The 11,205-nt window shown below is 47.5% G+C and overlaps 1 protein-coding gene across 2 annotated transcripts in view; it reads left to right on the top strand.

The window, feature by feature from the left end:
• Window positions 1–11,205, top strand: part of ATP2B2 (ATPase plasma membrane Ca2+ transporting 2) — a 305,210-nt gene that overhangs the window by 69,380 nt on the left and 224,625 nt on the right. The gene's annotated exons all lie outside the window — the stretch shown is intronic.

Genomic DNA, 11,205 nt, shown 5'->3' with positions numbered 1-11,205 from the left:
AAAATTTCCCCCTTTCCGTTCCTGAGCTCGTTTATTTGGCATTTTGCTGCCGGGGAAGGCGCGAGCTGATGGGAAGATGGTGTGGGGAATGAGGCTGAGTGATGCATTAGGTTTTGGTTCGTGCCCTGGGAGTCTCTGCAAAGGTAATGCTGCGACTCGTGCAGATTATTCTGTAAGGTCAAAGAGAAACTGCATAGCTAAAAGGCTCTCTTGCATCAGAAAGCGTTTGCTGGGCTTCGGTAGGTTGAGAATTCAGCATGATCTTGTTTTTGAAACGTATGGGCTTGATTTTGATTAAATCAGTTCTTTAGTGATGAGGAAAACACGTGGATGGGATTTTGCTTTTATCATTGCTGGTAAGAATCGGATGTACCTTTTTTTTTTTCTTTCAGAAGCTCACATTTCACTAAAATGTGAGCAGTACACTTTGACTGTTGTATTTTTCTAACTTTAATGTTCTCTTGTGATAGGCAGAGCTATTTCATGTTAGAAAAATCTGTAATCTTCAGCTGGGTTCCTTTATAGAGCTGTTTATAGTTTCTCAGTGCGTTTGTTTGAGAGTAAAGGGCATGCAGGTTAAAACCTCCAAGCATTGCCTTTGTATTGAGATGGACTAGAAAATAGTGTGGAAGAAACTGGGAATTTTCTGTAATTCCTTCTTACCATGCATAGCGTTTCCTGTGGGAAGATGGGGAAAGGCTTTCCTGAGGTGTGTGGTATATTAATTAAGACTTCTGACAGATACACTTTATTTATTTATTTATTTATTTATCTACTTAATCAAAAGAAGAATCAGCTTTAAACCCACCGAACCCTGCATGGAAAAAGCTTTTTTTTTGGCTGTTGGTGAGGCACCCAACGCTTTAAGAGAAGCCCTGAGATTCCGGGAGTCATTTCCGATTATGTAAAGGGAGATTCTGTGCGTTTGATCCGCGCCTGCAGCGCTGGCAGCTCCTGCGCTCCGCCAGCAGCCGGGCTCTGCCCCAGCCTCCCCAGTCCCGACTTTAGGCTCGTCTTATCCCAGCCGGGGCACTTCCCTGAGCGTCCCCAGGGCTGCCGGGGCCATGGCTGTGGGCAGTCCCGGGGCTCGCAGGCAGCCACCAGCGGATGCTTAGCCCGCTGCTCCTGCTCCTTCTGCAAGGTGAGTGCTGGAGGGGCTCCCAGGGAATGGCTCTGCCTTCAGGAGAAACCTGAAGGTTCCTTTCACATCCCTGCTCCTCAGGGTTTCTGGGCTTTGACCCCCTGGATGCTTTCTGTGGTGGGGCTGGGGAAGGATTGCGGGATATGACACAAGCTGGGGTCTCTGGAGGAGAGCTGGCACGCTCAACTGGGAACATTGCGCTTTTATTGCTGGGATGTGAGGTTGGGCTTAGATGTTTGTGGTATGAAATGAATAGCGAGGGGGTTTTGTTAGTATTTGCTTAGAGAAGGGATTACAGATCAACTTCATAGTCCACATTTTTTTTTTCTTACTGCTGAGATGCATTCCTGATTAGCATTTAATTTGTGAGAGGTCATCCATATGCATGACTGGCTCTTGTACCTTGCTCTGGAATAACTGTTTGACTCAGGTATCCAGCAGGTCTTTGATCACAGACAGCTTCTACTTTGTTCATGCTCCTCTCATTTTAATCCAAATTGCTACCTGTGAAGAGGTGGTTCACATTTTCCCTGTAGTGCTGGTAAAATGAGCAAGTTTGTGAATAAGGCAATAAAATAAGGCTTGTAGATAAGTTGTGTAGAGCAATGCAGCATGAAGATTTTCCCCATTTATTTATTTATTTTTCTCTGTCTGCCCCCCTTTTCATCCTTTTTGTGTGTCTGTCTTCATTTCTATAGAGAATTGATTTTGGCCCGCATCAATGCTAAATATGCATTCATTTTCATGGAAAAGGTCAATTTTCTTCTCTGCTGCAAACCAAACCGGCGTGATAGCCCTCATGCTTTCTGCATATATAAAAAGGCTGCATGCATGTATACTGGAACAGCTTGGAAGAGTTTCATGCTTCCCAGCAGGATTCCAGGTTGCAGAAGACATGGTAATGATGAACTAGGTATCATACTGTTCTTCTAAGAGCTGCCGTGAAGTCACTTTTGTGAGTGCTTTTTTCCTTTTAAATTTCATACCATGTATCCAGGAAACAGCTTGGAAAGATTTTCTTTTCCCCTTTCGTCTTCCCCCAGCATTTAAAACGTTCAGCTTATCTTTCCCACTGCTGTTGGATTAGGGATGCAACATTTTTTGAATCCTACTCAAGATATATTTATATATCTTCCTGTCTGAATACAGCAACTGCAAGCATACATCCTGCTAACATAAGAAAATGTTAAAAGTGTTCTTGCTTTTTTAAATTTTTTTTTTCATTTTCATCCTGGAGTTCACATTGTCAAACGCCAATTGTGTACGTAGTAATTCCTCGTTACATTTTGGAATAAATGTAGAAGTCTTGACCTTGTAACTCCCTCTCCCACTCACTGAGAGCCCATTGCACTGCAGCAGGACTCCAGCAGTGGGGGTTCTCCAAATGGACCCCACCTGCCTTAAGGAATGGAAATACTTTTACAGCTTGCACCTAAAATCATCTTCTGAAGGGAAGAAAGTGGTTCATTTGATTGACCTGACTGGGAAACCTTGTGGAGAATAAGCTGCCTTTTGCCAGGTTTTTTCAATTCTGTTTTCAAGGAGACACAATGAAGGATGTGAAATTTAGCAAGTACTGCTCTGATTAATTCCATTCAGATCAGACATGATCTGATCAAATGTCAACCTCTCCCCCCACCATGATTAAAACCACACATTTCTGATTAATTTTAAATTAATTAATTTTAACCCCCTTTTCAACTGGCAAGATTAAGTTAATTTTGCCAGTAGAAAAAGGGGTTAAAAAAACCGAACAGCTAAGGATTGGAGAGGTATTTTTGTTTGATGTAGCTATTAAAATATGATGCTAAAGCTCCAGCCAGCCCCTCCGTGGGCTCCTGGTCGTGCTGAGGCAGGCGGGCAGTGATGACTCCGCTCTGAACGGAGCCTCTGAGGGAGCAGCAGAGCTCCATCCCTCCCTGTGTGTGTGTGCGGGGATCGCTCCAGCAGAGCTCCATCCCTCCGTGTGCGGGGATCGCTCCAGCAGAGCTCCATCCCTCCGTGTGCGGGGATCGCTCCAGCAGAGCTCCATCCCTCCGTGTGCGGGGATCGCTCCAGCAGAGCTCCATCCCTCCGTGTGCGGGGATCGCTCCAGCAGAGCTCCATCCCTCCGTGTGCGGGGATCGCTCCAGCAGAGCTCCATCCCTCCGTGTGCGGGGATCGCTCCAGCAGAGCTCCATCCCTCCGTGTGCGGGGATCGCTCCAGCAGAGCTCCATCCCTCCGTGTGCGGGGATCGCTCCAGCAGAGCTCCATCCCTCCGTGTGCGGGGATCGCTCCAGCAGAGCTCCATCCCTCCGTGTGCGGGGATCGCTCCAGCAGAGCTCCATCCCTCCGTGTGCGGGGATCGCTCCAGCAGAGCTCCATCCCTCCGTGTGCGGGGATCGCTCCAGCAGAGCTCCATCCCTCCGTGTGCGGGGATCGCTCCAGCAGAGCTCCATCCCTCCGTGTGCGGGGATCGCTCCAGCAGAGCTCCATCCCTCCGTGTGCGGGGATCGCTCCAGCAGAGCTCCATCCCTCCGTGTGCGGGGATCGCTCCAGCAGAGCTCCATCCCTCCGTGTGCGGGGATCGCTCCAGCAGAGCTCCATCCCTCCGTGTGCGGGGATCGCTCCAGCAGAGCTCCATCCCTCCGTGTGCGGGGATCGCTCCAGCAGAGCTCCATCCCTCCGTGTGCGGGGATCGCTCCAGCAGAGCTCCATCCCTCCGTGTGCGGGGATCGCTCCGGCACAGCTCCCCGTGTGTGCCGGGATCGCTCCCGAGCCTCCGCAGCCCCTGCAGTCCGGGCGGGCTCAGCCCCGCCGCCCTGGGCCGAGCCCTGCAGGGATGCTCGGATGCTCGCCGGGATCCAGCCCTCCCCGGCGCCCCGAGGTAACAGAGCCTTAGTGGAGCAGTTGCATAAGAGAAGAGTCTTTCTCTCTAGGTAGGTTGTGCTCCGCATGCTGGCTGGTTTTTGGTGTGCCAATAGAGGTAAATAAAGGGCGTTGTGGAGGTTATATAAATGTATAATATATATACATTGAATTTCACCCGTAAAACAACAGAGAGGATAAGTAGCATTTTATTGTGATCTTTATTGGAAAGTTCGGTGCCCTTTGGTAGGAAATGTAACCATACAGTACGATTTTAAGAGCTCTAGGGGTTTTGGTTCAAGTTTTGCTCATGTTTAGGTTAAAAAGCATGGTTTTACTGTTGTATTTTTGATAAATAACCTTGGCTTTTGCATTAAACCTGGAGATTTGCAGTTGAAGAACCGATGTATAAGAGCAGGGTTGGGAACAAGCTGTATTTTAATAAATTTAAGAGGCTGTCAGCTCTGTGCAAGGCAGGACATGTTCCCTCTGAATGCTGCAGATGGGTGAAACATGGAGCCTCAGAAGGGACCTGGAATTCCTGCTTAGGTACCAGAGTTGGCAGAGTTGGGAAATGGTAACCAAGTTACAAAATACTTCCCTTCTACCACGCCGTGTATGAGCAAGTTCATCCTGCTGGTAACTTGTTTTCCCTTGTTTTTAAAATATTCATGGCACAGTTAAAGCATCTGAGGGCTGTGCACCCAGGCTCTCAGAGAATCCTAGAAACAGCTAATGGGAAAAGCTAGGAGAGGACCAGCAGTAAAACTGGGATTTCTATGGAAGAGTTTGTGCATTTTTTACCTTTTGTCTCCTTTGCCCACACGGTGAAGGTGAAATGGCTGCAGAAAGCAGATTTCAGAGACACAGAAGAGTTGAGGTTGGCAAGTACCTCTGGAGATGGTCCAGCCCAACCCCTCCTGCCCCAGGTGGAGTCACCTATAGCAGGGCAATGTCCAGTCAGGGTTTCAGGATCCCCAAGGATGGAGACTTGCCAACCTCTCTGGGCCACCTGTGCCAGTGTTTGGCCACCCTCACAGCTTTTGACCTTTACATGGAATTTTCTACCTTTGCTCTCTTGGCCTTTTTGAGACCATTGAGAAGAGTCTGGCTCCATCTTCCTCACTTTCTCCCATCAGCTGTTCATTGATAAGTTCCCCCAGAGCCTTCTGCTCTCTGGGCTGAGCAGTCCCAGTTTTCTGAGCCTCCTACCTGCGTGCCAGGTGCTCCAGCCCTTTCCTCCCCTCTGCAGGCCTTTGGAGGGCTCTCTCCAGGAAATCCAGCCCAGGTGGGAGCACTGGGATGCCCCAGCAGTGCTGGTGGGAAGGGAGGCAGCCCTGTGCTGTGAGGACACTCTGCTGGCTCCTGCTCAGCCTCGGGTCCAACAGGAACCCCAAGGCTTTTCTGCAGAGCTGCTTCCCAGCCAGCTGGCCCCCAGCCCGTCCTGCCTCAGGGGCACAAGCTTGCCTTTCCCTTTGTTGGCCATCCTGGGATTCCTCTTGGCCCGTGGCTCCCTCTGAGAGGCAGCTCATCCATCTGGTGGCACGGCCACTCCTCCCCATTTGCCCACTCTGGGCCCTTGCACAGGGTGCTCTGTTCCTCCATCCAGGCCATTAATAAAACACTTGGCTATTGCATCAAAAGAAATCCCTTGGAAGGAGAGGATTAGAGCTGGAACTGCAATTTCAAGATTTAGCCCAGAATTGAAGTGCTGTGTTATTAAAAAATGCCAAAAAATTGGTCAATATCCCGAATACGTTTATGGTGGAGAGCGTGGAATTTGCAATATTGAATGCCCAATGCATTGCATCAGCATCCCAGGGTTTGAGGATGAAACAGGAAAATCAGTGATTCAGATTTACTAAGAGCTTATTTTATATATTAAAGAATGAAGACTCACAGCTGATGAAGTAATTTCAATTGATAATTTCATTCACTGCATTTCAATTAAAGTGAGTTAAAAATAAAACCATATGAAATGAATTAAAAATAAAATGAGATTTAGTCCAATCTGATTTGGATCTTGCTGAAAAATCTGTCGCACAGAATGAGGAAACAGGATAGGGAAGATGCTTATCTGTGGGATGTTGGGCAAAGAGCTATTTCTGTGGTCCTGGCCTGTCCAGTTCACTGACCTTCCAGCTCCTGACCTCTGGAAATTAGCTGGGCATTTGGAGAAAATGACACTCCTCATACACACACTCCATCTGAGGAGATTTTTACTTAGACAAGAGCTGTCTTAGTCTGACAAGTTATCCTATGTGCTTTGGTTTGGATTGTGTTCCGCAGCATAAATCTGTGCAGACTTTGGGCCCCAGTTTAGGGTGAGATGCAGCATTTTAAACAGGATTTGGGATTTGGGATCTCTCCTGCATCCCCCAGCAAAAGTCTCACAGGACAATTCCCACCAGCTGTCCCAGGTGAGGCACGGAATGACAGCCCATGCTGGGATTGGGTGATGGAGTTTATGCAAGATCCAACAAGTTTTGGGATTTTACCCTGCTTGATCTCACACTCAGGCTGTCCCAGGCATCCCCCCAGCTTTTGTCTCCATGCATCTCAGAATCCCAGGATCTCCATTTGTCTCAGCTTTTGTCTCCATGCATCTCAGAATTATAGGATCTCCACTTACTTGTCTTTCCAAACTCCCCTTGGTCTTCTGTCCTATCTTCCCTTTTTTTTTTCTCCTGAATATCCTTGTTTTCTCAGAGATCACTTCTTTGTTCAGCCTCATCTTCCTTTTGGAGCTCAAGGGCCCTCAGTTTTCCAAATCTCAGGACCCCTGCCATGCTCAGTCCCTTTGGTGGTGCTGTCTCATCCCTCTGCACTAATTCCATGCCCCACCGTTTTTAGTCCAGGTATCCTCAAGACCTGCAGCCAGCACAGTGGGGCTGGAACCAGCAAGGAGCAGGCTCCTGCAGGAGAGTGGAACAGTCTGGGACCCCTTTACAGCCTCACACACATCCTGGGATGTGCTGCACTCTGCCCTGAAGCCATCTGTCACCTGGGACTGGAGTGGGGGTCTCAGAGTCCCTGTGGTCAAGATGACCCCGAGTTTTAGAAAGTCTCTTCTTCCCAGCCCTGGGATTGAAGAAGGAGTCAGGATTCTTTGGCTGTGGTTTTCAAAGTTGTTTATTCTCTGTTATCTATAACATTCTTTCTCTGACCTGCTGAGGTGTGTCCAGCAGGTTGGGTTGTGGCACACTGACCGCCCCAGAGGCGGTGTTAGTTTTTTATACTAAAAACTACGTGTACTTTATTTACAATAATTTCCCAATACCTATCACCTGTGTTAGACAGTGTGTTTCTACTCTAAACCAATCCAAAGATGCCACCATCACCCAGAAGATGGAGGCCAAGAAGAAGAAAGAGGAAGGACAAAGCACGCCCAGTGCCTTGCGCAGTTAGGAGGATGCTTAGGGTCAGTGATAGGGCCAGTATGAATAGGATTATGTTTATTACTCTTCTCTGGGTTTAAACTAGATTCTAAGGATTGGAAGTCGATTGTAATTAATATACTAGAAGAGGAAAATCCTCATCAGTAGATAGAAATGTAGAGGAATAATCATACGACGTCTACAAAGTGTCAGGATCAGGTGGCTGCTTCAGTCCTTCCATCTGAACCCCCAATCTAAAAACCCAAAGTTTGCTTTTCTCTCTTGTGACAAATTAACTATCATTCTACTTAAACTCTCGTGGCTTGTAAATGTTCACATAAAGTTGGTAATTTTTTCCATGGGCTAAAATTGAAGGCACAGGTGTTTTTGACTCTGTGTCAAGGTCTCTGAACCCCCTGGCAGGGTCTCGAGCCCTCCAGGGCAGCCAGAGGGATGTCCTGGGCTCTGACATGGGGGGACCTCCATCCCCATTCTCCTGCCTGCCTCAGCCTCCCAAGCCCAGCTCCTGCCATCCGCACTCTTTGTTCAGCAGCCTGCTGTGCCCCAGTGGGCCTTGAGGGAGGAGGGACACTTCCCAGAGAGGTGCTGGCTCTTTGGCACGTGCACTGTTTGTCTTGGGGCTGGATGAATTGGTTGCAATGGTTGTGCTCAGCATCTCACTAACCTTGGCCCCCCCCCGGGTGCTGATGGAGCACAATAAAATGCTCTGCCACCGATGTGACTTGTCTTTCACAGTGGCACACCTCGTGTCACACAGGTCATTAGAAGGGAACAGCGTTCCCAATAAACCCTTCCAGTCTCCTTGGGAAAAGTGCAATCCCAACTGTCAGGAGGCAGCACTGATCTGTGTCCTCTGGAAGTCAGCTGGAGAAGAAGCTGTTGTCCTCCTGGCTGAGGACAGCTGCTCAATGTGCACTGCAGGCTTCCCATGTCCCTTCCCTCTGCTTGCATTGTAATGAACATTTCGCACGTTGTTCTAAAAATACCTCCAAATGATGCTTGATATTAAGGGACCAGCGAAATGCAATTACAATGAAATGATGATTTCATGGTGTTTTTCACAGTGAGATTGTCATCCTCCTTCCCCCAGTGCTTGAAGCAATACCTATTTATGAGTAGTTGAGCTAACCTGGGAAATTCCAAGAAGAATTGCAGACGGCTCCTGAGATGCAATGCAAATTGTTGCAGTACCCATGGAGGACATTTGCATGATGGTAGGACTGGTTGTCTCTGTGATGCTGTCGTGGTGATTGTTATGCAGAGAACTGCAGGATAAAATGGTACTGCTAAATCAGCAGTGCTGAATAAGATGGCTGAAAATGCCAGGAAAACAAACTCTGGGAGCAGGAGGATTACAGGAGGGATGAGGTGCCCAAATCCCAATGCAGGACAGCTCCCAGCTTTCTTGGGGACAAGCTTTGGGTTCTGCAGGTAATTTCCATGGCTCTTCCTGGGCGTTTGGTGCCTCCCTCGTGCCCACACTGCATCCCTCTGCAGCAGGCAGGACAGAGCTCCTGCCATGCAGGGGAAAGGCTGAGGGGGTGCCCAAAAGGATGTGAAAGGACTGCCCTGGTATTTCCACTGCAGCACCAAGAACTCCCCTTCAGGGCACAGAGGTTTGGAGGTGATGTTTTATCCTGAGTGTTTGTGGGGAGCTGTTACCCCCAGGGCACTGTGTGGGTGAGTTTGCACCACTGTTTGCAGAATCTTTGGTTTATTTGATTTTAAATCTCGTTTTGGTTCATCTAAAATAGGACGGGGTATCTCTGTCTGTCCTGTGTGATGCCTAAATATTGCAGATAGGTACAGAATATGGAGGGGTTGGATTTATTTCCATGCTTGGCCTGAAGTCAAGCCCAAGCATGGAAATAAATCATATTCCCCTTTTCTGTCTTCTTCTTGGGAAGACAGAAAAGGGGAATATGATTTTTTTTTTCAGGAATGTGTGACACAACAAGAGCTGACATGGATAGGGACCTGTCTGAAATGAACTGGTTTGGATATGCAGGTGGGCTCTGGCTCTTCCTCAAGCTGGGGGAAGCCTGGGTGGGCCAGCTGCTGCCTGTGGCTGGCAACAGACTTGACCTTGGAGAAGGGAGAATGTGTTGAGAGAGACAAACTGTGCTCAGACTGTTAAAAAAAAAGGCACTCTCTGCTGCAAAGCTTGAATTGCTGCCTATTGCTTTGGTTATCTTCTTATAAATCTTAATATGGCTGTTCAATTGAAGCAAGTACAGTTAGGATGCCATTCCCTACCTTGGGATGGATCCTCCCCTCCAGCAATGTTTTCAAAATAATGAAAAAAAAGAAGCAGCAATCTGAGGAAGGCACATATAAAATCTGCAATGCAGAAATAGGATTATATATTTATCTGAGTTCTCATGTAGACAGATGATTAATACAGCACCAGCTACAGGGTTTATAGCTTGGTATATCATTAAGGTTCCCTGTAACTCTAATGTGAAAAGATAATAAATTAAGCGTCCTCGTCCCTGCCCTTGTCCTCCTTTTTCTAGTTTAGAAATACACTTGGAAGTTTTAATCTGAAAACACAATTCTGGTACCAGAACTGAGGATGGAAAGGAATGAAAGGGAAAATGGAAGTTTTCTGAAGTGTTTTTTTTTCTTGAACCTTTTTAAGACTTAAAATTGAGTGCATGAGGTCTTAACATACAAGTCTCATTTACATATCTGCTTTAGGATTAGGAGGGGATCTTGAAAAATATTGCTAGGAAAGTATTTTTGGGGTGGTTTTTTTTTGGTAGAGAAAACTAACATACAATTTCTTAATTGGGTCCAGCTTCCTTCTAAGGAAGTCTTGTTCCCCTCCTTTACCTTATCTGGAGCAGATGAGAGCTGCAGATACAGGACACGTTAAAGTTTTTAGTATCAATCAGGTAAGCAGCAGTGCTTTCTGAGCTTTAATTGCCAAACCCTGAGAGAAGAATTATTGCAATACTTAAATCAAACCTGAATGAGGATGCTGTGAAAGAACAAATATTAAATTAGGTAGAAACATCCAAGCACATTCCTTTTAAAGAAGGCACTTTATAGTGGGAGACAGTCCTGGTGAGCTCAGTGCTGTTGTGGGCATTGGGAATCAGAGAGGATTAGGCTCTGGGATCCTCTGGAAAGCCTCTGTGCTGGATTTATCCCATCAGAGAGCTGACCCTGCTGTGCCTCTAGGCAGAGCATGACCTGGGGCTGTGGCAGTGGCAGCAAATCAGAGTGGGCAGGCAGGGCTGGAAGGGCTCCCACTGACCCTGCAAAGGGCAAAGGCTCCTCAAGGAGGGCACATCTCACAGGGAGGCTTGGGAAGAGTCCTGGGGAAGGGATAAATCCTCGCACATGGAGAAGAAAATCAGTGTCTGTGTGTATGTACTCATGTGCACGTATGCATCTCTCAAAGCACCCAAGCAGACAGCAGTGGCTCTCAAATCCTTCTTGCCTTTTGGTTTGCTGTGGAGTTTAATTCCATTCAAAGTTAATCTCACAGTGGTCCATTTGAAAACAATACCAATTTTGTGCTGCCTCCCACACACCAGATCCACTCCCTTCCTCAGTAATTCTTGTTTGACCTCACAGCTGGTTCTCCAGAAACTTTCCTCCCAGCTGCCAGATATTTCTATTCAGGAGTTACCCTCAGGAGCAGCAGCACATTTCCATCTTGGTCTGGCTTTTGTGCTTGTTCTGTAGTGAACACAGAGCCTCAAAGCTCGAGGCCTTACTTAATTCAAAATTTTCTATGGATTTGACTTTCTCTCCCGTGACTCTGCTTTTTTACAGCCCCCAAGTTCCACCACAGCAGTAAGAAAACA

This window comes from Geospiza fortis, unplaced genomic scaffold (genome assembly GCF_000277835.1).
Source record: "Geospiza fortis unplaced genomic scaffold, GeoFor_1.0 scaffold897, whole genome shotgun sequence".
NCBI lineage: Eukaryota > Metazoa > Chordata > Aves > Passeriformes > Thraupidae > Geospiza > Geospiza fortis.
Note: the sequence above shows the minus strand (reverse complement) of the source record. Positions and strands in the feature narration are given on the sequence as shown.